The sequence below is a fragment of the Panthera leo genome, chromosome F2 (assembly GCF_018350215.1).
Source record: "Panthera leo isolate Ple1 chromosome F2, P.leo_Ple1_pat1.1, whole genome shotgun sequence".
Lineage (NCBI taxonomy): Eukaryota > Metazoa > Chordata > Mammalia > Carnivora > Felidae > Panthera > Panthera leo.
Genome location: NC_056695.1, coordinates 47,724,798 through 47,744,907, shown reverse-complemented (window position 1 = coordinate 47,744,907; position 20,110 = coordinate 47,724,798). Strand labels below are relative to the sequence as shown.

At 41.5% G+C, this 20,110-nt stretch overlaps 1 protein-coding gene across 6 annotated transcripts in view; it reads left to right on the top strand.

Moving 5' to 3' along the window:
• NCALD (neurocalcin delta) overlaps positions 1-20,110 on the top strand; it is a 394,624-nt gene that overhangs the window by 116,346 nt on the left and 258,168 nt on the right. For all 6 annotated transcript variants that reach the window (XM_042924083.1, XM_042924089.1, XM_042924086.1 and 3 more), the window contains exon 2: positions 6,720-6,772. The gene's annotated coding sequence lies outside the window, so the exon portion shown is untranslated. The remainder of the gene's footprint in view (positions 1-6,719; positions 6,773-20,110) is intronic.

The window sequence follows — 20,110 nt, the reverse complement described above, 5'->3', positions numbered from 1 at the left end:
AAGGCCAAACTTCCTCCCTAGAGCCCACCCAACCCAGTAGCTTGAAGATGTGGGGACTCGGGGAGGAGTGAAAGGAGCTTTGTGCAAAGCAAGTGAAGCTGGCAATACCATGAATTGGTCTAAAAACTTTTATTGTGTGCTAGGCACTGTGCTAGCCTCTGGGGGGAAATTTTGGACCTGAAGTGTCTCTACTTCATAGAGGTCGGTGTCCATGGAGGGCGATGGGTTTGGAATTAATAACCATGATAATGAACACGTAACCGTTGGTTGTGATTAACTGCAATAGGGGAAAAGAATAGTAGGCTGCATAGTATGCAGCAGAAGAACCAGATTTTCTTTTGAGAGGTCAGGGAAAGTCTCTCAGGGGAAATCACACTGACCTTGAGAGCCAAAGAATGAGTTCATGTTAGGCAAGTGGAGAGTAGTTAGGAAAGGGCCTCAACATGTACCAATGGCTGCCTGAAGGAGCGAGGCAGACCCTACAGAGGGCTGGGACAGCCGGATCTGAGCAGCGGTGAAGGAGGGCAGTGTCAGGTGAAGAGAGAGGGAGGGAATGGACTGCACAGGCCCAGGGAGGAGTTTTCATCTCCCAAGAAGCAGAATTATTAGATGGACCCTTTTGGAGGTGGGATGGGGAGGAGATGGTTGGCTAGGACACAGATATCTGGATATCACAATCAGTGGAAAACTAAGCAGTTGTGACCAGGTTGGAGCACATGGTGTGAGGGGGGACACTATGCTGAAGTTTAGGTTCTTTCTGTAAGTAACCCATTGAAGAGTGGGTATGGACAGGGAAATGACATGTCAAATGTCATTTATCTTTGAAAAAGATAAATGTCGAGGATGGATGAATTAATTGATGACATGAAAGGCTAAGAGACTTTGAAATTGTCCAGTAGACAGAGGGTGAAGGCTTGACTTGGGGAGGGACAGTAGGGACGAGGATAGGAGACCGAGACGCTCAGCAGGTGCAATCTATAGAACTTGGTTATCAATGAGAGGAGTATTAAATGATGTCCAGTATCCTGGCTGGTGTGATGAGTGGAAAGGGATAGCAAGAAGGGGACCAGCTTGGGCAATAGATGATGAGTTATATTTATCCCTGATAAGTGCTAAGTGCTTGTGGGAGATCCAGCCTGATGTCACCTAAGTAACTGATTAGCTAGTGTTTTCTGACATTGATGAAATTCTCTCTGGATATTTTTGATATGTTAACATGGTTTTTATTGAGAGAGTTGGAAGCATGCAAACTACTTATAAAGGAGTGCTCGCATTTTACAACTGACAGATTGCTTTATTCTGAATGGCCCATGACAGACTTATTTTTTGTACTTAAGAGACATTTGACTTTGTCACAGTTTTGAAAATATGTTATTTTTGGTTTGTTTAGATGGTGGGTTTTCAAAAACAGTTAAATATTACAACGAGGCTTGCTGCGTTTTGTTTTGTTTTGTTTTGTTTCCCCATTCAGTTTCCCATTAAATATACAAGTCTAACATCTGGCACTCTTCTTTTTAAGGACTCTGGAAAAAGAGCTGCAAGGATTAGACTTAGCACTTGACAAATCATCCAACTGTAATATTTTCATCTAGAGTTGAGTCTGAAGCTGACTGAAATGGCCATGTCAGGAACGGCACTGTGTAATGTTACAGAGGAGAGGAGCCACTTAGGAGAGTTCCTAATATGGTCGGGGCATTCTCGAGATGCATGGAATAACCCATTTGTATGGTATCATCCACGCTGGGAATGCAGCTATAACGTGTCAAGTGACAGGCTCCACAGAGCATTTCTTTTCTGTTATTTGTCAGACTACAGCCCGTTGGCTGATAATGGCGTTTCCTCTTACATTGCTTCATTTTTCAATAGCAAATCCCTGGACTCTGAACTGGAAAGTCTCTTTTCCAGCTCGAAAGTCATATATTCTTAGAGTTGGAAAGGACCTCAGTAATTCTCTTAATCCAGACCCCTGGTATTTTTGCACATGAGGAAAACGAGACACAGAGAGGTGAGGCAATTTGGCCACAGTCAATCAGATAATTATTGGACCCTCCAGCCCACCTAGACTCCCCCTTTCAAATGGGCAGAATGGCAGCCTCCCTCCTGCTTTTAGTTTGTTTGCCAGAAGTTAGTCTTTTTTCACATCATGAAGCCACTTGGAAATAACCTAACTCCTTTGAAAGAAGGAAAGATGTGTTTTTCTCAGAACACGTATTTCTGTTTTTTTCCAAATGGGTTTTCATTCTAACTCAGCGTGACTCTCCTCTATTCTGAGAGAGCTTTCACGCCACTGTGTGACATCTCTCTAATGGCTGCCTCCACCCAGCTGGACATCTGTAGAACAGTTTCAGCAAAACCCCATGCACTTGGGAGCATGGCATTGCCTCGAAATGCCGGAAAGGACAGATGCTAGAAACTGGACAGCACCTTTGCCTGAGTCCTTAAAACAGGTGATACCAGGAACTTCTCTAGAAGCAACCACTGATCCAGATGAGACTTTTGAAAGGATCCTTGATTTCTGAAGTTAGAAATCTCACACTTGTGTCCTAGGACTGAACACCCCGTGACTCCCGAGGCCTGTAGCCTTCGCCGCTGCTGGAGGGCGGGCGTGCGGTGGGCAAGGTGGTACCTGGAGCCTGGCCCAGCCAGGGAAAGCAGGGGAGATTTGAAAATGAGTTGTGAGTGAGAAGAGGGAAATAACCCATGGGGTACTTAACGATTTACTGTCTCAGCTTGTGGGGAAAGGCTGTGGGAGCCCCATGCTCAGGAACCACAATGTCTGCTCGGTCCTTTCTCTCTACACTTTCTCCCCACAAAATAATCTTCTGGTCTGGGTGTGGGGTTGGGGGCTGGAGCAGGTGGTAAACATTGCTCTGGCTCTGTTGTCTGTGCTCTGAGACTAAGTGCTGGGCTTTAGAAAGCCAAAAGCCTTTTCTCGGCTCCTGCTGGAACATCTCATCTGTGAGGTCGTGGATGCTACAGGATCCTCCTTCCGGAAAAGGGGAGGGTCTCAGGGGCTAAGACGAGGAGGAGGAACATCAATTACTAGCTCCAAACGGAATCCCACTACATTCGTAAGAGCTCGGTTAAAGGAAAACAGGGACTGCTTAGTGTGATGTTCTTAATATGAGCTGTTTCCAGGAGCAGCAAATGAGTGCTGTTATCTGGGCTAAGCAGACAGAGGGATGAAAAAATGCATCCTGGTGGATTATCCTCAAATCTTTGAAGTAAACAGAATTTTTTCTTGCTGTTATAAAGCTTAATTCTGTACCAGAATGGTCACAGAATATTAGAATTCTATGGGAACTCAGAGATGACGTGTGCTGGGTGTTTATTCTCTGCCATCCCCAAATTCTCTGTCATCTCCTTCTCAACATTGTTTTCAGCCTTGGGACGCTCATCTCCAGGAATTACATCAATGGGCTTATCTGCCCTCTGGCTTCTCTTCAGATTTGGTCAATAGGAGGTACCTACTTTATCCCTTGGCAGTTTCCTTAACCCTGTCCATGCCTTGTAAATAATCCCCTTCATTAAAACGCCCATTCAAAAAAAAAAAGAGGTTAGAGTGGGAGAGAGCCAAAGCATAAGAGACTGTTAAAAACTGAGAACAAACTGAGGGTTGATGGGGGGTGGGAGGGAGGGGAGGGTGGGTGATGGGTATTGAGGAGGGCACCTTTTGGGAGGAGCACTGGGTGTTGTATGGAAACCAATTTGACAATAGATTTCATATATTGAAAAAAAAAAAAAAAACGCCCGTTCGAGTGTGTAATCTCTTTCCTCCTGGAACCCTGACTATGACCATTTTACAGGTGAGGAAACTGGGGCACAGAGACGCCCACTGGCTTATTTGGTGGTGTCTCTTTTTTCCTCCTTTTCTCTGCCATTGATGAGCATTCACAAATTGAGACCCCAAGATCCTGGAATACTGGAGTGGGGATGAGGAAACCCCTGGCACTATAGTCTGCTCTGCTGTAATGTGATGGCACGTTTCTAAGGATTTTCCTTTAACTTAAAAGTGGTGTCCTTAAAAATGATATTTTACATGGTATATACATACCATGGAGTAGTAGTCAGCCTTAAAAAAGAAGGAAATCCTGTCATTTGCAGCAACATGGATGAACCCTGAGGACATTCTGTGAAGTGAAATAAGCCAGGCTTGCATGATTCTACTTAATCAGAAGTGTCTAAAGCAGTCACACTCGTACAGCAGAAGCTAGAGTGATCGTTGCCAGAGGCTGGGGGAGGTGGAAAAGGGAAGTTGCTGTTCAATGGATGTAAGTTTCAATCATGCAAGGTGGACGGCTTCTAGAGATCTGCCGTACAACATGGTACCTATAGTTAATGGCACTGTATTATACAGCTAAAACTTTAAGCGGGCAGGTCTCTTTTTTAAAAATCATACACAGAGAATAAGGGAAGAAAAAGTATTTTAATAGGTAAAAAGTTAGAGGTTAAAAGTAGTTAGGGAGAGGACACACCTCGGGGAGGACTCTGTCCATGAGGGCACGGCTGGGCTGGTGGAAAGTCAGGAATTGCCTTCTTCCTCCAGGGTGGAGGCAACTATGCCAGGACCTGGCTGGTGGAGTGGGGCCAAATTTGCCCCCTGCCTTCCCAGGCCAGTGCCTTGAGCACTCATTTCCATACTTCAGTGTGTGAGAAGTCAAAATTTCTGATCATGCTTTTGTGTGTGTGTGTGTGTGTGTGTGTGTGTGTGTGTGTGTGTGTGTGAGAGAGAGAGAGAGAGAGAGAGAGAGAGAGAGAGAGAGAGAGAGAGAGAATTTGCATTCTTCCTTTTATTGACTTTTATTCCTTTTATTTATTTGCATTCTTGCTTTATTGACTTTCCTAAGTTCTCTGAAGAGTCTTTTTTTAACCTCTCATGTTTCATTGCTTCTGAGTCGAGTTTTATTTTTCTCACATTTTGAGACTCTGATACCGGAATGTGTCTACAACCAAATGCATCTTTTGTTGCAATTGGTCCGGTGGTATTTGTGCTGTAGTTGCATTGCCTGGGCACGTGTGAACTTGGTAGTTCTGGTAGCAGGACAAGACAACGGAAACCCCTCGTTGTTTCAGTCAGCGATCCATTTGATGACCATCTGAGAAAGGAATGTAAGTCCTAGGTGTTGACTGAAATCTCCTGGCCTCTATTAGTAAGATCTTCTTGCCAACACCAACACTTGTGGAAAAGCATCCGAAGCTCAGAAGAAGATCCCAGATACAATACTTGAACACTTTTAAAACATGCTGCATTGCTGGGGCGCCTGGGTGGCTCAGTTGGTTAAGCGTCCGACTCTTTGATTTCTGCTTAGGGACATAATCTCATGGTTCGTGAGTTCGAGCCCCACGTGGGTTTCGGTGCTGACAGGGCGGGGCCTCCTTGGGATTCTCTCTCTCTCTCTGCCCTTTTCCCACGTGCATGTGCATGCACTCTCTCTCTTTCTCAAAATAAATAAACTTTAAAAAAAAGGAAATGCTGCATTACTAAAGGCTTTGGTGGCATAGAGGACAATATTGTGTGGGAAAACACACTCATTGGATATTATGTCAACTGTCATTTGAAGAGTGGCTTCCGACTGAATGCCTAAACCAAAGTAAATTTGCATACCTAACCAATTTATTTCACTTACATTTTCATACTCTCCTTTTTGATGGGTATAATAAAACTCAGGTATTACATAAGTCTAATAGAGATCTCTTTCAATAAGTATAAAATAAAAGTTCTAAATGTTAGTATTGTATCACAATTTAATTTGCAGCCATTTTTTTCTTACTGTTCTATAAAACAGCATTGTCTGTACAATCAGTGAACCTTAACAATTGATGGTATGTGGTAGTGAACGAGGAAGTCTGTTAAATTAGCAGCATGAATCAAAAGATGAGTTAGAAAGCTCAGGAATGAGGAGGGAGTTTAGTAATTCTTTTACTCTATACATATTTATTAAGTTTTTACTGTGAGACCAGTGCTAGGCAAGGCATAAGGATATAGCTGTAAACAAAATAACTGTGATCCCTGGGCTCACAGAGAAGACGAGATATACTGAGTAAGTAGTTGCATGCATGATGTTAGAGAAAAGTGCAGTCTTCTTTGGGAGAGTAAATAGAGGAATTTAAGATAGTCAAGGGGAGCGGATGGCCTGGCTGAAGAAGTGACACTTGAGTGGAGAATGGAAGGACCAGTAGGAGTTAGTCATGTGGAGGTGAGTGGGGAAGGGGGAGGGAGTGGGGAAGGGAGTAGGAAAGGGAGAGCCGTGTGTATAAAAGCAGGGAGGTGGCAACGAAGGAGAAGCTGAAGGAAGTCCAGTGTAGCTGGAGCACAGACAGTGGTAACAGAGATGAGAAACAAAGCTAGAGAAGTAGGTGGGCAGCAGATGATGAAGGGCCTTTAGAAGACATGGCAAGGAGGTTGGCCTTTATCCCAAGAGTAAGAGGAAGTTGTGGAAGGGGTTCCAGGAGAGGTATAGCGTGCCATGCTCAAATTTTAGAATTGTCATTCTGGCTGCTGGGCAGAAATGGAGTGCTGTAGGTCAAGGGCAGATGAAAAGAGTATGATAGTAGTCATCCTCACTTGACTGGGGGAAGGAAGCCGGGATGGGCAGAAGTCCAAATGGTGCAGGGGAATCCCGGAGCACGTGGTATTTCCCGTCATCGGTTGCATTCCTCAGATATTACATCCTTGGTTCCTGATAACCTAAGACAATAACTTTATTTGTTTTTGACAGAGTGACTTCTTCTGACTTGAGCCTACGGTGTGCTTTGAGAAATCTGCCACCAGGTAAATATAGAATAAGATTTTTCAGATTTATAAGCCATACTTTTCTTCCAAGACTCCCTAAGACCTAAATCCAACATCTTATTTGAGCCTTGCCATAGCCTTCTGAGTCAGGTGCTGCTTTATTTTCATCTTGCACATGAGGAAATTAAGGCACAGGGAGGTTAGGCAACTTTATCAACATGCACAAAGCTGTTTATCACAGCACAAATTATAATAGCCAAATAAAGAGGAAAGAATCTAAACGTGCAACAGTAGTTAAGTTGTGTCAAATCAATTATGGGACATGATTTGATGGTGTTACTTTAATAATATTCTTTATCAGGTTAAGAAGTTTCTCTCCTATTCCTAGTTTGTTCAAAGTGAATTATTTCACCTGCATGTTGAATTTTATTAAATGCTTTTCTAACCTACTGAGGTGATCAAATGATTGTTATCCCTTGATAAAAATCTTGTTCATGGTAATTGACTTTAATTAATTTTAGGATGTTAAGCTAGCTTCCATTGCTAAGATAAAACCAAACTTGATCATGGTGCATTATCCTTTCTATACTCAGCGAGATATAGTTTGCTAAATTTTAGTCCCAAGATTGGCCAAAATTTTCCTGTCTGGTATTTTCCTCTTCAGGAATGGTTTTCAAAATATTAGAATTACTGGTTCCTTGAAGGTGTGATGAAACTTAATGATGAACCAGTTTGGGCATGTTGTTTTCTTTGAGGGAGGAATTTTTACCCTGTGTTTTAACTTCTGATTTATCTAGGTTTTCTATTTCTTCCTGAGTCAGTTTTGGTAAGTTTTGTTTGTGGCTCTATAGACACATTTCTGTTGGCTTTGTATGCAGGAGGGGAATTTCTGGGTCTTGGGGTAGGTGTATGTTCCGCTTCAGCAAATACTATCAAAGAGTTTTCCAAAATGGTTGCATTAATTTAAAAATTTAACTGCCAATCAGGAGTGTGTGATAGTTCTGATTTTCTATATTTTTGCCAATACAAGGTATTTTTTGTTTTTGTTGGATTGTTTTTTTAATTTAAGCTCTGCTGATAGGCGTATAATATCAAGTTGTAGTTTTAACTTGCATTTCCCTGTCGACTAATGAAGTTGGGTACATCTTCATATATTAATTGACGATTTGTGTATCTTGTTTATGAAAATCCTTTTCAAATCTTAAAAAACTTGAGGTGCTTATTCAAGTCTTTTGGAAATAAAATTGCGTTGTCTTAGTGAATTGTCTTTCTTATTGAATTGTAGACATGTTTAATAATAAGTATTCTGGATTTGAGCCTTTGCCAGTTTATATGTATTGTAAATATCTCCTCTTTTTCCTGTGGTTTATCTTCCAGTTTTTAATGAGCAGAAATTCCTTTAAAATGATATAAATTATTCATTTTTTTTCTTTTGTGGTTGGCACTCCTGTTCTATTTAAGAAATTTTGGCGTTATTCCAAGATCAGAAAGATGTTTTCTGTTTTCTTCTGAAAGCTGTATGATTTTATTTTTACATTTTGATCTATAATACATCTGAAATTGATTGTATTGTGTATGATGTGAAGTAAAGGGTCAAGATTAATTTTTTCTATGTGGATACACACTTGACCAAGCACATTCCTTTTGCTGTAATACTATTTTTTTTAAGTTGAGCAGCTTTTTTTTTTAAATGAATATTTATTTATGATATAGTTGTCAAGTAAGCTGTCTGTAGTACTATCTATCTATTTATTTATTTTGGTTAGGCTTACTGAGGTGTAAGTAATACTCAGTAAAATTCACTCTCTTGAAATTTATGGTTTAATAAATTTCAACAACTGTATACAATCATGTAACCATGACCACGGTCACAATGCAGAGTATATCCAACATCTGAAAGAGTGTTCCTTTGGACTCTCCTTACCTGCAGCCCTTGACAACTGCTGATCTGATTTCTGTTCCAGGGTTTTTCTTTTCTCATAGTATGTAAATCAAGTTGTCCAATATGTAAACTTTCATTTCAGGCTTCTTTCATTTAGCATAAAGTCTTTGAGATTCCTGCCTGCTTTTCCCATATCAGTAGTTTGTTCTTTTTTATTACTGAGTAGAATTCCATCGTGTGGATGTACCACAATGTGTTTATCCATTCACCAGTTGATGAACACTTGGGTTATCGATAGTTTTGGGCTATATTAGCAAAGCTGTTGTAGTCACTGATTAATGGGTCTTTGTACAGATTTATATTTTCATTTTCCTTGGGTAAATTACTACAAGTAGGATTATTGGATCACGTGGTAAGCATAGCAACTGTATGCTTAACGTTATTTAAGAAAAATCCCTCTAGCTGTTTCAGAAGTGACTGTGCCATTTTGCATTCCAGTCAACAATATAGGAAAGTTTTAGTTATTCCACAGCCTATCAGCACTTAGTATCAGTCTTTGTAATTTTAGCAATTTGAGTTCGTATATAGTGGTACCTTCTTGTAGCTTTAATTCTCACTTCCCTAGTGATTCCTAATGTTGAACACCTTTTCAAGTGTTTCTTTGGCGTCTGTATATCTTTGGTGAAATGTCTGTTCAAATCATTCCCCCATTTTTCAACTCACGTTACCTATCTTTCTGTTATTGATCTATAATCGAATATATTGGGGATACAAGCTTTTTATCAAACATGTGCTTTAGAAGATCAGAAGTTTTTAATTTTCATGAAATTCAACTTAATCAAATTTTTTTCTCTTATGGGTGTCAGGATTCTAAAACCAAGAATACAAATATGTTCTTGTTTTTTTTTTTTCTAGAAATTACATAGTTTTAAGCTTTACATTTAGTTATATGACACATTTTGAGGTAATTTTTGTATCTGGTGTGAGGTAAAAGTCAAGGTTTACTTTTTTATATGGACATCTAAATTTCCAGCACTATGTGTTAAAAAAGCTATCCTTTTTCTTTTTTAATTACCTTGGCACTTTTTTCTCTCTCCTCCTCCTCTGGTACTCTAATTACATGCATATCAGACTATTTGATATTGTTCTACAGTTCCTGGATACTTAAAAAAAAAATTCTCCTTTCTCTTTGGATTATTTCTTTTGACCAGTCTTTAAGTTTACGGATTCTTTTCTTTAAATGTATCCTATCTCCTCATCAGCCTATCAAAGGAAACCTTTACTTCTGATATACATTTTTATTTCTAGAATTTGTTTCCTACAGTTTCCATGATTTTTTCCATCTTTTCCTGCATTTTATTCTTCTTTTAATGAGCACCTTTTACATATTAATCATAGCTATTTTAAAATCTCAGTCTGAGTGTTCCAATATGTGAGTCATAGCTGTCTAGTTCTGTAAGTTGCTTTATCCTGACAGTGGGTTGTTTTTCCTTAGTTTTTAAAATACGTCATAATTTTGGTTTCATGTTGGACACTTTTTCTTTTGTAAGGTCATCGATGTGAGGGTTCAAGTAAGCTTGTTAGCAGATGACAGGAACCGTTGTTGATAAGGAGTTTGGGGGGGTTTGGGCTCCTGGTGGCTGTAGTTACCTTCAGCCCGCCAGACTCCAGCGTTGTCCAGTGGTGGACCGTAGTCACCTTATGCTTAGTTGGCCTGGTGTGCCAGAGGGTTTTCCCACTGTCTAAACCCCGTCCTTAGCCTTCGACAGACGTGCCACACCTGTTCCGCTGAGGGGATCTCTCTCCACGTTGGTGCTCATTTTGCTCGGTGCTCGGTGTAATGTGGTCACTTTGGTGGTGAGGTCGTCAGCTTTCCTGGTCCAGCCTCAGTCTTGGGCGGGCCTTGTGGGTCCACACCTTGGGACCTGGGCTTTGTCCTGGTTCCTTGCTCCTCTTCACAGCAGCCGATCTCTGCCTTGTGTCTGTGGGTGTCTTGGTGGGAGAGAGCATCCTGCCCCTCGCTGAGTGGCAGCAGATTTCTTCTTTGTGTCAGCACTGGATTCTGGGCCTGAGTCTGTTGTCCTTCCATCAGGGGTAGATAGCTTTTGCTTCTGCCCTTCTCAAGAATCCATGGATCTTTTTGCTTGGATCTTGGGAGTGGGAAGGTTTTCTGCTCCGCTCCCAGTGGTTGAAAGCTCTTGCTTAATGTGGAACAAAGTTGTGGGAAGAGGATGGGTTTCTTGCCTGTGCCCAAATAAAGAATCACTCTTCAGTCTCAGACCCTCCCCTTCATCCTTCTCGTGAGTACCCACTGGAAGCCGATGGGAAAAGAAGCTTGAGACAGGCTCCCAGGGATTCCATGCTAGCACATACTTGCCCTTTAGGATTCATTAACATTTCAGCTGTTTTTTTCTTCCCTGCTTTTATGATGGCTCTTTCCTCCTAGAGCACTCTGTCAGAGGTGACAGTTTGTGTGTCCCATCTCTCCTTGGAGGTCCATGTCATTCTCTAAATTAGTCCACCTGGTTGCCTTGTAATCTTAGCTGTCTGACCGGCTCGATACAAGTTGTGATTTTGTGGAATTATGCAGCTTTTTCTCATTGTTAGGAAGCGATATTTTCTGTGGCGGTCTTGTCTTCAGTGGATGCAGAACTGTGTTGCAGCTTTTTAAAGCCACTGTCAATAAAGGAAAATTTGGGTTGTAAATAAAAATGCCAGCTAGAAATGGACGAAGGCTGAAATAAAGGAAGGCAGTAAAACCACAATTGAAAACTTAATGGGAGCACTGAGAGGATTTAAATTTTCTTCTTCTCTTGGGTTGGCTCTACTTGGCCTTCTTTTTTCTTTCTCAGGAAATAACTGCGTATAGGGATGGGAATCACACAATAGAATAGCTTGATTCTGTGGGCCGAGGTGAGGGAAGGAGCAAGATTGCCTTTCCCTTCTCTAGTTGCCTTCATGAGAAAAGAGGAGAAAGGGAAGCAAGTTAAAAGAAGACAAGAAAGGGACAGCAAGCAGGCATTCTGGAGGTTTGCAGCTTCTCAGAAAAGGGGTAGAGTGCAGTATCTTGAGGAACGCCAGATGTCCATGGTGCCGAGCAGTGCAGTATCATAATTCCAGACGATTCCAGACAGATCTTGATTCCCCAGCCATCTCAGGAACAGTCACATTGACTTGCAGCTTGGATATGTTTAACCCTCTACATCCTTGCTAATCCACTAGTGGCCCGGGGACCAGCAGCATCAGCATCACCTGAGCGCTTGTTAGCAGAATGCAGGTCCCATTCAGACCTGATGAATCAGAACCTGCATTTTAACAAGGTAGCAAGATCCGGGGGGATTCTTACGCACTCGGATCTTTGAGAAGTGGTGTTTTACATAATCACTATTTCTTTTCCTTTTTAGCCAACTGTGCTTTTAATAATGAGATTAAAATCCTTCAAAGTCAAAATATTGTGAAGGTAATCCAGTTTAGGAATAAATCGGGACATAGTGCACAGAATTAAGGCATTTAAATGCATTGTCTAGTTAAATTATTGGATTTCATTGAACAATAATGATTGATATGCATACTTAATGCCTTTATTTTCAAACTCTTTTTTGAGCTTTGGTCCCTAGCGCTCAAAACCCTTGATTCTCTGTCTGGTAGCAGGGATTTTCTGTTGCTTCCTCTTATAAAGAAAGGTATTTCTTAGACCTATGAAGCCTGCCTCATAGGGGCAGTTTGGCCTTCCTCTCCACCTTGGTTTCAGTTCCTACATGAAGCTACTATTGAGGCTTCAAAGCCAAGGTCTAGCCAAGGACCCATCCCTCTGTGGAGACCCGTGCCAAGAGCCCTCAGCTTTTGAATCTTCCCAACTTTGAGTACCTTGTGATGCAGTGATGAGAATGTGCTGCCAGAATTCTAGTTTTCTTCATTTTTCCCCATCTTTCGATAAAAGTTAATTTTACATTCATCCCAATTCTCAAGTTGTCCTCTTTCCTTTGATACCATAAAAAAGCCAGCCACAATCACTGGATTATCATAGTGCCTGCCTTCCTTTCGTCTTTCCTTTTGCTTTTGTACCCAGGTATTTGCAGGCCTACCTTTCCTTCCCCTTAGTGAGAGAGATGAAGTCAAAGAGTCCTGGCAATATTGTTAAATTGTTTTCACATATCTTTTTCAACTTGGGACCATCATGTATGTGTTTGTTCTCAGCAAGTAGATAGAGAAGCCCTCCAGAAAAGCCCAAGGTCATGCCTCCCAGCTGAGCCAACCCAGACAAAGAGTTATCTCAGTTGCCTGAGGCCAGTGAATTTTGCTTTAATGTCAGTGGTCACCCTTAGCTGCAAGGGAGTCTGGGAAATGTATCTTTGAGTTGGACATGTTGCTGCTGCAAAAGAAATCAAGGCTGGGTTTGCTATGGGCGAAGAACTAATTGCAGACTTCAGACAGGGAGCAAGACATCAGTTTTATTCCCAGTGATGCTGGATTGAGAATGAGCTTAAATTATGGCCAGGGTCAGCTATAATCAGGTCTCCTATTATTCTGTTGCTAAAATACACTTTCATGGGAAAGTGTGAGGCCAGAAGTAGAAGGGAGGGTGCCCAGACCTCCAAGTCCCTTTCCTTACTTGGCCCCAGCATACCCTTTGAGAAGGGATGCAGCAAAGGGTAGAAATTACTTTCCAGTAGTTTTAAGAAGACAAACAGTTTTATGTGCCCAGGCAGAGGTGCGGGGGAGGAGACAGTGGTGCTCCTCCTAATAATTGTATATACATATATGTCTGTCACATACACACACACACACACACACACACACAATCTCCTAAAACATTTTTTCTTAATGTTTATTTATTTTTGAGAGAGAGAGAGAGCACGCATGCGTGCAGGGGAGGGGCAGGGAGAGAGGGAGACACAGAATCTGAAGCAGGCTCCAGGCTCTGAACAGAGCCTGACGCGGGTCTGGAACTCATGAACTGTGAGATCATGACCTGAACTGAAGTTGGATGGTTAACCGACTGAGCCACCCAGGCGCCCCTCCCACCCCCCCACCCCCGCTCCCTGGCAATCTTATTATGTATTATTACATAGTGTGACACAGTTGTGTTATATTTGCTTCTTTATATACTTTTCTCAACTCCTCCTGTTAATGACCTTGTAGTATAGACAGAAATCAGCTATGGGAGTTGAGAAGGGAGAGAGCTCACGTGCCCTGGAGTTGTGAATTCCTCACAAAGGAGATGCAGACAGGCTGCTTATACATTGTCAAGAGTGGGTAGCATCGTTCCAGGTAGAGAAGGGTCATTCGTGGCGAATGCAGCATGGGCTGTAGCCAGCAGACTTCCAGCTACTTTGGAAGGTCACTGTAGGATTCTTCATAGGGTCTCCCTCCATTGCCACACAGCAACCCACCAACCAACAAGCTGCTGCCGCTCCTCTCACGCATCGGTGTGCAGCAGGTTCTGGACCCTCTCCACGGCCTTGTCATCCTGGACTCTTGCTGTCATGCTGATTTGGAAAGCCACAGCTACAAGCCCTGCTCCCTGCACAAGGCTCAGCTCAAGCTTGTGAGCTGACAGCTAATTGTCGCTGCTGATTGCTTTGCTGACAGTGCTTTGTGGCTATTTTGGTTTTTCTCGAGCATTCCTTAATTAGAGGAAATGACATCTTGGGCTGTCCAATCAGCCTCTTGTTAGATATTATTACATTTGTAGGAGAATCAGGCAACATTTGGGTTTGTTCCTGCCAAGCTGGAATGAGGGTCGTGGCCTGTGTTGTAGTTGGCCTGGCAAAGCAGTGACCCCCACCCGGCTCTGAGACAGGTTCGCCACTGGTGTGAGGGAAGAACATTTTACATTTGCAGTGTGGACTCAGAGTACTCAAGACTCCGTGGGACCCCCTGTTCAGGCTCAGCAATGTCACACTGAAACTTTATGCCTCATAGTGGCTGTTGGCCTGATAGGATGCTGACTCTCTCCTCTCTGTGATGAGTTATTTCAGGATTCCTTTGATATTTACCTTTCTGGCTAACATGGGAAGATGCTTTCATTTTCCCCTGGAGGTATACAGATAAGACCCAAGGATGGCTGCTATTTGGTGAAGTTTTAGAGGTGCTTTGCCATGTAGTATAGTAAGTGAGATCTTACTACATTGCTTTAATTAACAGGAAGAAAAAGCTTGCGTTAGAAACTATTCTGAATTATAAAATATGTTTGAAGAGCTTTACAACTCTTCACAGAATAACTGAGATCCACAGAATAACTTTTACCAGCTGTTTTTTAACTATCAGTGCCTTCTAAAGCTGCTTTACTGAATGTTTTATTTTGGAATAGCTGTGTTTATTTTCACATAAACTATGTGTGAAAGTTTAAAAAAATCAGTTTATCTGTCTAATGAGTATGGACCTTTTCTTGTCCTCAGTCTTTCTGGTTTTGGTATTAACTCCTTTGCAACAAGGATAATTAAGCCTGCTAGGATGCCCTTAGGCTTAACGAAACAGCACAAGACACAGTTCCTGTCCTCGAAGAATTTATGTTCTAATTGGGGGATTAACATTTTCCGGTGGCCCTTTCTGCATGGCTTCTTCAAGGCATCTCTGTGATTATGTGTTTTTTCTCCAGCAGTGTTAAGTGTTGGAGCAGAGAACACAGAATACAGGTTGGATCCAGGGTTAAAAAGAGAAGACACGTATACTGAGGGTTCTATGAAGAGACCACGAGCATTTCAGATTGTGGGCAGAAGGAAAGGAGACCAAAGGGTGTGGGGGGGTGGGGATCGGTGGGGAGGATCCTGGAGACAGAGGAAGTGATTAATGGATAGGGTGGGTGGGCGGATGCCAAGACGAAGGACTCCATGAGGTCAACGAAGAAATGGAGAGTGTTACGGGGCAAGAGAGATGGAACAAAATGCTACCTATTTCCTGCAAGTCTGTCTTATCTCTTCAATCAAAGGGTAAAAAGGGGCCAGGCCTGGCATTTCTTTTGTGTCTCTTTTAGCTCTTGGTTCACTGTGATGCTCTAGCATGTACTTCCTAAATATTTCCTGAAAAAATTCAGCTCACTCACGGGCTTTGTGAAGCTCATTTGGGTCAGTGACCAAATTTCTTTCACACATAAGGAAAATGATTGAGGTGCTCATTTGTTCCTGTCTATGGTGAGCCCCAAAGTGATTCCTGGTATAATCTGACACTGGTGTGAACATGCACACATATGCTACAGTGAAAGAAAGTCTCTGTCATCTGACATTGGCTCATTACTGTTGGGTGAAGGGAAAATGTTATCTCTAGGGAGACAGTCTAGGTACTGTGGGACTTCACAGAGTCCCACATGCCAGATGTGATTTTGCCTTACTGGGAAAGCCAAAAAATGCCGTTTCTTTTTATAGGCCAATAGTTTTCCTTTTCCTTTTGATAATTTTTCAGGCTAATTGCATTTGAAGCCCCAGAGAACAATGTAAACTTCTTTCTGACCCTCTTACTGTTCCCCTGCTCAACATTCAGCTTTTTCTTGGGTCTATACTTAGCTGAAGTGCTCTTCATGAAAGACTTTCACAACTGAAGTTACAGTAAAAACCGGAGAATAAAATTTTAATTTGGAATAAAAGCTAAAACTTTACAATATAATTCCTATACATTCTTGTACATTTCAAAAAGTTTTTTTGAGTTTATTTATTTATTTTGAGAGAGAGAGAGCACAGCAGGGGAGGGTCAGAGAGAAGGAGAGACAGAATCCCAAGCAGTCTCTGTTCCAAGCAAGCCCTATGCGGGGCTTGAACTCACAAACCTTGAGATCATGACCTGAGCTGAGATCAAGAGTTGGAGGCTTAACCGACTGAGCCACCCAGGTGCCCCAACATTCTTGAATATTTTATAGTTAACTTGCTGCTCACTGGGCACCACACCCACTGTGAGTTCTTTTCAATGGTGTCTTATATTCACTTGGTTACCTGAGTGCTGGTTCAGTGCTAGGGCTCAGTAGAGGCTCACAGCTGTATGTGCACCTGGAGTGAATGTGTCGTATGTCCAGTTCAAACATACCAGCAGCGTCGCTGATGGATATTTTCTTAGGTAGCATTTTAAGGTTTCTTAACCTGCACCCCAGACACCACAGACTTGATCAGAATCCTGCGGTTACCATGGTATCCGGAGAGCCCTTAGAAGCTCATCGACTTTTCCAGGCAGAGAAAAAGATGGTAAACTGCTCCAATAGAACATTTTCTACCTTAGAAGCTGAGAATAGACACTATATTTATCTGCAACAGCAAATCTGATTTTTGAAACTTCTCTCAAGCATAATCTTTTATAAGATGTCTGCTGAAAACTGCTTGCAGGTTTATGTGCTAGCACTGACTTTAACAGATTTTCTTTTATCGCTGATCTGGAAGCTTCTTTTTGAATAAAATAGAAATGTGAATGGCTCTTGCTAAGAAATCCCTTTCAATTTTAGAGAAGAGTCTAGGTAACTGAGCCCTCCTATTCAGGGAGAGTGAAATAAAAATGGGTCTACCGTGAATAAAATGGCAGGCCTGCTTTCCTCATAGGAGACTTCTCCCCTCTGATACGGTTCTTTGATGTTAATCTAATTCTCACTAATTGCTAACTCCACAGCAACAGAGTTTAGATTTTTGAAAGGATTGCTTTTTATAAAATCTTATTTTCTGAAATTTTTGCTTAATGGAAAAAGCCACTGAACCACTGTCTTTTTGCCTTAGAGTTAGTGGACAGGGACTGTTTAAATCATTAATTTCTATTGCTTGACATTTTTATAACACTTTGCAATGTTCAGAGAATGTTTATATCCTTTGTTATTTGAGGTGGGTAACAACCCCTACAAAGCAGAGAGAAATTTTTTTTCTTCCCATTTTTTGTTTGTTTTGTTTTGTTTTGTTTTGAGTGGAGGGATTGAGAGAAAGATTATACCTCCTTTAAAATCAGTTCTTATGAGCCTATTTGGCACTTACCTGTTTAATCATATGTCTCCCTGATTTGACTTTAAGCTCCCTGAAGGTAGGAATTATTTTATTATTGTTAGATTTCCAGTGCCTAGAATAGTCCTGGCACATAGTAATTGCCCAGCTAACATTTTTGTTAATAAACAAGTAATAACAATGCCATCATTTTCACCTCTACCTTCCCTTCCTTACACAATTCCAGTGGCACAGAAAATGTTGAATATAAGAATTACAGGCGATCTAAAATAAATAGTGATGTGGATATAGTGGGGAAGTGCAGGTTGTCAATCCAGCAAAGTAATGGCTGAAGAATACTGAACTGAGCTATAGAAAAACACAGAAGATGCTGAAAATATGGGTCCTGCCTTCAGGAACTTAAAGCAAGTTTGGAGAAACCCATCCTGGACAAGATGGAGAAGACCACTCGCAGTCTGGTTGGTTGGCCCCGCCCCCTTGGAAACTCGGTTGGGGGAAATAAAAAGGACACACGTTGCAAAAAACCTTGATCTCAGAGGGAGGAGGAAGTGGAAGAACTCCACTGTCACGTTCTTTGTTTGGTTCTATAATTACCTGTACCTTTTCAAGTGTTTTTATGCAAGAAACTAAATACAGAGACTGGTCGAGGGATGAATCATTCTAATTAACTGGGAATAGAAGGCGAACTTTGACAAAGCTTCAATTGGCTCTTTTCTTTAAATAGTCGAGTAATTATGCTGTAATTTGGCATCAGTAAACAAGTCTTTCCATCCTTATCTCAACCAGAACTAACAGTTTCCAAGTCCCGAAGGGGTGAGGCTCTTTTAAGATTTGGTCTTCAAACCACCTGCTTCAGTCCCTCTGCTGAAATTCTGATTCAGGGGTCTGATATAGGGTCTGGGAGTCTGCTTTTTTTTTTTTTTTTTTTTTTCTTTTCAATAAACATGTTATTTTGCAATAATTTTACATTCATAGAAAAGTTACAAAGATAGTACAGAAATTTTCTATATTTCCTTCATCTGTCTTCCCTTAGTGTTAACCTTCTTACATAGAACCAGAAGATAGTTGTCGAAATTAACAAATTACTATCAGTGCGATAATGCTAAGCTACAGACTTTATTCCAATTTCACCAGGTTTTGCACTAATGTCCTTTTTCCTGTTCAGTCTAGGAGGACCTCCCCTTGCCTGAGGGAACCTGGTGGTTTTCATTTCAAGTCATACTCCTATCAGTTAGGAATCCAGCAGGAAACAAAAGGCACACTCGGAAGGAGTCTGAGGAGAATTGAGCAGAAGTACTATCTACAGACACAGAGTGAAAGGAACATATAAGGGATTGTAAGGCAACCAGCAGCTCTTAGTAATGAAAAGTTTTTACTTTCTTTGGGACACGGGCAAGAGGAGCAGGGGCCACCCAGGTGGAGCAGTGATCAGGGATGTGTAGTTGGAGAGCCAGTCACTAATGGAACCGTGAACTCCAGCGTGCAGAGGACGTGGAGGAAGCCTGACCTGGGTCTTAATCACCTCTACCCTGGTCTTCTGCTGGTGCTTCCCATTGACAGAACTCTACAAGGAGTCGGAGGGCAGGGGACGGGTGACTTAGTTCCTGGGCACAGAGGAGGGAGGATGGGTGGAGAATGGTCTGGAGAATAGATTTAGAGAGAGCTTGAGGTGGGAAGAACCAGCACTCTGTAAAGTAAAATGCAGGAGAATCTGATTAGTTCATTGTGCCTGAGTTAACACATGTGCTCTGCTTATTAATTCATAGCTACTATGTCATTAGGGACCAATAGCTTAATAAAAAAAAAAAAAAGAGGATCCAATAAAAACATTACATTTAGCCTTGGAAACTGTACAGTTTAGCAGCATGTTGCAAATTCAGCAAATAACCTTTTGGTGGGTTAATGATCTAAAGAGAACAGTAGCCTCCAGCTAAGTAAATAAATATCCAGACTGAAGAAAAAGAAGTACCATCTGAAATATAGTCTTAGAAGTGATAATGAATTTTAAGTGTCAAATACCATCTTGTACAATTTGGATAAAACAGTGCTTTAAGAAAATTTTTTTTTCTATTTTGTTACTTGGCCCTAGTTTTTGAAAGGCATTATCATCACCTTTCTACAGTATAGTGAATTCACTCTTCAACTGAATTCTGGGCACCCAAGAAAAAGATTCAGACAATGTTGTTGTTGTTGTTGTTTCCTAACTGCAAAAGATAGGAGTGGATACAAATCTCATCTTTTTCAAGCATCCATATGACTTATGGAGAATCTCTAGTCTTTAGAACTGGCTTTCCTAGAATTTATCCAATGGGAGAATATTGATAGTGGGGATAAAAGAGTTATATTTTCCCCTCTCATTTCAAAAAAAGGAATAGAAGTTAGAAAGGAAGAATATTAGCTGTGTTTTGCCATTTTTGACATTACGTTTGACATTAAATATCTTGTTTGCCCAAACAGAAAGGGTGATGGAGGTTTGTTTTGCTCATGCATGTTTTTCATAGATATTGGTCTCCTTTTGTGTTTGCTTACCATCCTCAGCCAGGACACAAACGCTTCTATATTTATTTTGCACAGTGGTTGCATGGGGAT